The sequence below is a fragment of the Leptonychotes weddellii genome, chromosome 4 (assembly GCF_054177405.1).
Source record: "Leptonychotes weddellii isolate Sample4059 chromosome 4, ASM5417740v2, whole genome shotgun sequence".
Taxonomy (NCBI): domain Eukaryota; kingdom Metazoa; phylum Chordata; class Mammalia; order Carnivora; family Phocidae; genus Leptonychotes; species Leptonychotes weddellii.
Window position 1 is genome coordinate 5,330,080 of NC_138372.1, and position 5,952 is coordinate 5,336,031.

General features: G+C 46.5%; 1 long non-coding RNA gene across 1 annotated transcript; it reads left to right on the forward strand.

Moving 5' to 3' along the window:
* Positions 1-366: 366 nt before the first annotated feature.
* Positions 367-4,546, forward strand: LOC115941407 (uncharacterized). The gene is made up of 2 exons (XR_004076159.2): positions 367-700; positions 1,654-4,546. It is a non-coding gene; the product is annotated as an uncharacterized LOC115941407 (long non-coding RNA).
* The last annotated feature ends 1,406 nt before the right edge of the window (positions 4,547-5,952 follow it).

Below are 5,952 nucleotides of genomic sequence, written 5' to 3' on the forward strand. Positions count from 1 at the left end.
TTTCTCCAAAAAGAAGAGAGGAATCATATTACCGGAACCTGTTCTAAGGATAGACAGCCCCCACACACGCACCTGGCACACACCCCCAATTCTGCAAAGCAAACAGTCAGAACCATGACTGAATTCAGGGAGTTTGGTCAGGCACATCGAGATAGTTTGGAGTTAAATGAATGCAAGGTGGGCAGAGGAGGGCCCCTTACTCCAGCAGCTTTGAGACAACTATACTGTGTTTACTGGGTTCGGCCCCACACGCCCAAGGCCACAGCAGCCCCCGGATGCGGGGACACGCCGCCCGGGGTCTTGGCAGCTCACACTAACTGCGCTTTCCACCAGCCTGTCCTTGTTAGCACCGCTGGGGCTCCGCGGTTAAGCTGTCGAAAGCCAGGGCAACACTGAGTCACGCACCTCCTTTTCAACCAAGGCATATTTCTGGGAATGTGAAGAACACTCCAGCAACGTGACATTCCTTAGCTTGTAGTAGTAGGCAACTCCCCACTTCCTTTCTAGACGCATTGCATCATCTTTCTCAACAGGACGAAACAGATTTACTTGAAACTTACGTGCCTCTGGGAGAAAGGCTGGAGGGCTGAGCCTCACCCCGCCCTTTGTAGATCGGCCCTTATCCTGCCCCAGAGGGCGAGTGGGCAAGCCTCCTGAGGACTGCTCTCTTGCCTCACAAGGATCAAAAGACAGACGTGATGTATGTTCCATGCTCACCCCACAAGCATGAAACCCCGCACTAGGACAGTCACTGCATGCGGGAGTCACAGAGCACGTGTGCGGGGCGTCTGTGGACACATCAGCTCCCCTGGGGGGCGGTGTGGTCTTGGCCATTCTTTGTCCTTTTCATCTCAGAATAAGTCACAGGACAGGTAAATGATCTCTGTAAAACCTTTGGCCTGTGGGTAAACTTTTGTGCATCTAAATCCCAGAGGGATGTTATTTATTAACAGTGCAGTGAACAAACAAATATTGAGGGTTTGTGGAGGGAGCTCGGGTGAGGCAGGGGTGGTGGATGCAGAGGTGAACAAAAAGGGCATCTGCTGTCAAGAAGGGCCCAGTGTCGCCCTCCACGTCGTGCAGGGAAGGGCACACCACGTGTGGGGTTGGGGGCAGGGGAGTAGAATGCTCCAGGAGCTGGTCAGAGAAGACCGATTCCAGGAGGCATGTTTGAGCCAGGCTGGGGATGCTGGGGGACGGTGTTGTCCCAGCGGTGGGGTCATCACAGAGAGGTGGGAAAGTGAGAAGACAGACAGATGGAAGGTTGATGCAGAGACGGAGAGCTGGACGCCAGGCTGCGTGGGGTGCAGGCAGAGGAGTGCCCAGGCTGGAAGCAGACACGGGATGGTGGAAACCATGCTAGGACAATTCAGGCTTTAGTCTGCTGATGACTGTGAGCCATGGAGAGTCTTGAGCAGAGTGACACGCTCCGCACATAACATGGAGAGGTCATCCCGGCGGCACAGTGAGATTCAGCCTGGGAAAGGCTGAAGGTGGGGGTGGGTTTGGAGGCCATATCAGGGCTGTAAGTGGGCTGGTGCTACACCTAATCCATAGCGAAGGCCAGAGAACATCAGAGGGTGATAATGATGATGATGATGCTCCTCCCCCTTTGGAGAGGCTAAGCACCTGCCATCTTACTTTATCTATCAGGTCGACTATCACCCCATCTTCCAGATGAAGAAGCTGAGGCTCCCAAGAGGGAATCAGCTGCTTGTGGTCACACAGTATGTGATCAACAGTGCCACGAGTTCAACCCAGGTCTTTCTGACTCCAGTCATACCCAGCATAGTGGAATGACAGAGTCGAAACCCAGTAAACTGTGGGAGGGGAAGAGGATGTTCTGGTGGTTTCTGCCTGGGCACCACGGAGGACAGATGGCAGTGGGTAAGTCGGGGACAGGCAGGTGGGAGGAGGACCTTGGAACTAGTTTGGCTGGGAGCCAAATGAAAACTTGACACCAACAAAATACCATGGGGTGGTGTTGACCATCTGTAATTAGAGCTACTGGCCCAAGGTTTATGTCAAAGATCGGGAGCTAGAAGTGTCCACGTGGTACAAAGGGAAGATGTTTGTACGTATAAGCAGGGTAGGAAAGCAAGGTGCAAACAGAATTATAGGAGCATGGCTTGAGAGTTTAGAACATGCCAGGCGCTGGGCTAGATGCTTGTCATGTCCTTATGACCACCTGGGCATGCTCCCACTGCTATCTTTTGTTTCCAGGTGAGTAACAGAAGCCTGGGGACATAAGTAGCTCACCTAAGGCCACACAGCCAGTAATAGTGACCTTGTACCTCCAGCCAAAGTCAGCTTCCCGAGGGCATCTATTAGACAAATACAGGACGGATTCGCCTAAGAGGGGTTACAAAGTTGCATCCCGGGATTCTAGGCTCCTTACATCTCTCTATTTGCTTATCTGTATTCGGTCTATAGTGAATATGCACTATTTTTGTGATAGGAAAAAAGTTTTAATAAAGCAAAGAAGTAGAAGTGTAAATTGGTAGGCTTTTTGGAAGACAATTTGCGGACCTGCATCAAAAGCTGAACATTTGGCATATTTTTTGGACCCAACAATTCCATTTTTAGGAGATAATCAAAGAAACAGGGGAAGACTTCTGTATAAAGATGTTGAAAGCAGTAGATTAGAGAAAAACTGGAAATACCTCAAATATCCAACAGTAAGGGATAGAGATAGATTTGGGCTCAGCTATACAGTTAAATTAAAAACTAGGTAGCATCAAAATGGCTCCTGCAAATTGGCATGAGTATGTGAAGAGTGCTCATGATGCATTAATGCACGAGGAAAATACACCATAAAGCATTACCTACCAATTAGTCTCATTTGGGTAAAAAGTACATTTATAGGAAAACATTCATTAAACTACTCAGCTTTTAAGAGAAGTATCGATGCAAATAATGATTCAGTTTTAATTGTGATAAATGATCACTGGAAGAGTGTGCACTGACTGTGTGTGATGGGGAGGAAATCCAGCCTAAAATTAGCAGGTGGCGCTTGAAGGGTAAGAATTGGAAGGATATACACCAAAATGCTTTGTGACTTGAATTTTTCTTTTCAGTGATCTGTATTTTCTAAGATTTTTTTCCTACAGGAAAATTGGATTACTTGGGGAGAAATATTTCCTTTCAAATAACTTTTCAAATGAAAAGGAAAAAAACAAGTGTGGAAGTAAGGAAAAGTGAAGAATATGCGTGTTCACGGACTTGTGGAGGAAAGACCTTCCAGAAGAGAGTCAGCAGCATTGGCTACTCTGAAAGACCCAACAGGATGAAGACCAAGATAAAGAAAGGAGGAAGCCACTGATGACCTTACATTTCCTATGGGAAACATTTACTTATTGTTCTTTGTCTCCAGCCACCTTCCTCTCTCAGCCCAGACCCACATTTTCCCTCACCTTCTCCTGGATGTCTTCCCCTGGCTTTTCTGTGGATAGTTCAAACTTGGCACACCCCAGAACTGCCTACTCTTCACTCCAGCCCCCAATCAGACAGACAGACAGACAGACACCACACTCATTCACCTGTTCTCCCCATCCTCCTCGGTTACACCACTATCCTCCCAAACTGAGTATCATTCCAGAATCATTCCCTCCCTCTGCCTATGCACATATAGCGGATCCTTTAAATATCTCATTGACTAATCTCTCCTCTCTAACCTTGAGGCTACAGCCTTAGTCAGGCCTTCCTTATCTCTTATCTAGACCAACTCACCACTACCCTACCTACCATCCTCCTACTCCTAACGCATCCTCCACACCTTCACGGACTCTGAATGCCTTTGGACCATTTGACTCACACAATACACTCTGCTCCCATCCTCCCCAGAATCAAGTCTAACTTCTTTAAAATCTTACAAATAATGAAACAAGGAACATCTGTGTATATATAACTCACCTTATTCATTCAAGTTATTTCTTCGGGATAAATCCGAAATTGAGCAGTGATCCCACCTGCCTGCCCCCATTCTTCTCCATCGAAAAAAATCTTAATACTTGTGCCCTGACTCTGCTTGTTTTTTTTTTTTTTCTTCTCTTTTAAGTCAGGTCCCAGTTATTTTTTTATTGAGGGAAAATTATTTTAATTTTAAAGCGGTATGTGTTTAACCATTTCCCTCCCTCCAGTTTTTTGTTTGTTGTCATTTTGCTTTTACACACATATTGCTTCAGGTTGTAGAAACATTTTTCTGTCAGGCGTTTCGTGAGTTTTTCAATGCAGCAATCTCTCCCCAGGGAATTCTTTTAAAAAGCAGGGCAGGGTTGGATGGGAAGTTGGGCTTACCTTCCTTTAGGTGCTCCAAGTTAAGAGTAAAAGAAAAAAAAAATAATGCCGAGAGTGTCATCTATATTGTAGTGAGTAATTCATTCTCCCTAGCCTAATGAGCCACTTTCTTTTTTTAATAAAGAAAAATTTAGTAGGCAAGTTCCCTGGATCTAGAGATACCGCAGCTCTCCTTTGAACCGACTTTGAATAGTTTGGGGCCAACTTTGGACTGCCTTGAAGTTTTCACAAGAATAAAACCATAGCTGAATAGGTGTCTGGGACATTCCTTCTCTCCTTTTGTGGGATTATTCGGGAATCTTATCAAAGGATGTCAGTGCCCTGGGTGCTTATAAATGCTAGACTGATTTTATATGCTATCTTAATTTGGGGCTAGTAGGGAGATTTCAAAGGAACTTGGATCATTCATATAAACAATTGGCTTCAAATAAAACTTACCATCTCTATGTTAAATATGCATTTTTAATGACATAGCTCTCCCTCAAATCAGGAAGAGTCTGGGAATGTTGTTTCTCGAATGCCTTTATCAAATCCTCTAACATGCTATATTTCTCTGCCCCTCAATCGCGGTAACTGAGAGTGTATTCGTTCTTCCACTTGGCCAACCTGTTCTAAGTGCTTCCCTGTCTGGCTAGTGAGCACTTAGTTATGTCCTAAGGAGACCCCCTCATATGTCCTCCTGGCATTGTGTACCTCTCCTCACAGGTGTCATTTTAGATTTATTTCTTCATCGTCTGTCTCTCCAATGGGATTGAGCTTGATGGAAGCAGGACCCATGTTCATGATTATCTCTAGTGATTACTACCCAATGAGTGATTAAAGCCAATGTGATGAGCTCAACCATGAGTATTATCTGCAAAGTCAAAGATGAGATGCAGCCTTAGAGCACCTGGGTGGGAGGCAGGAGGTCACGCTGATCACCACAGAGGTCCAGTGTTGTGATTCCTTTATTCCAGGAAGTGTAATGACTAAGTATTAATACATAAAAGATGAGGAGACAGTGGTTACCTAGACAGAAGCTCTCTTAGCAAGGCCTGTGGGCCACCTACAGAACACAGACACCCCACCTCTCTTCTCCACTGCCATCACCCCACTTGAAGCCAGAGGGCTGGCCAAAGATCTTCCCATCACGTGTCCCGTTTCCACCTTCTAGGTAGCTGCTGGGATAATTGTCCAACGATCTATGTAGAATTGCTCATAGCACAGTGAGACCTATCAGCCCCTTAGAACAGGTCCCAGACCCTGGCTGTGCAGCCCTGTGCCTCCCGCCCTGACTTGTTGTCTGTCTCTCCCCAGTTGCTCTGCCTCCCTGGCTGCTTTTGGGAACTTCAGACACTCCAGCCCTGGGCTTGGTCCCTCCTGGAGGAAAGCTCTTCCTAGCTGTCCCTTCCCTCATAAAGGTCTCTACTGAATTGTCACCTGCTCAGAGAGGCCTTCCCTGATCCTCAGGCACACACTTCTCATCTTGTCCTAGTCCATGTTCTTCCTAGCTCTTATCTCTGTCTGTGTTGTTGTTGTTTATTTTCTTGTTGACATGTTTACTACCCATCTTTTCCTCCCAGGATGCATGTTGCAGGGGTCTCCTTAGGACATAACTAAGTGCTCACTAGCCAGACAGGGAAACACTTAGAACAGGTTGGCCGAGTGGAAGAACGA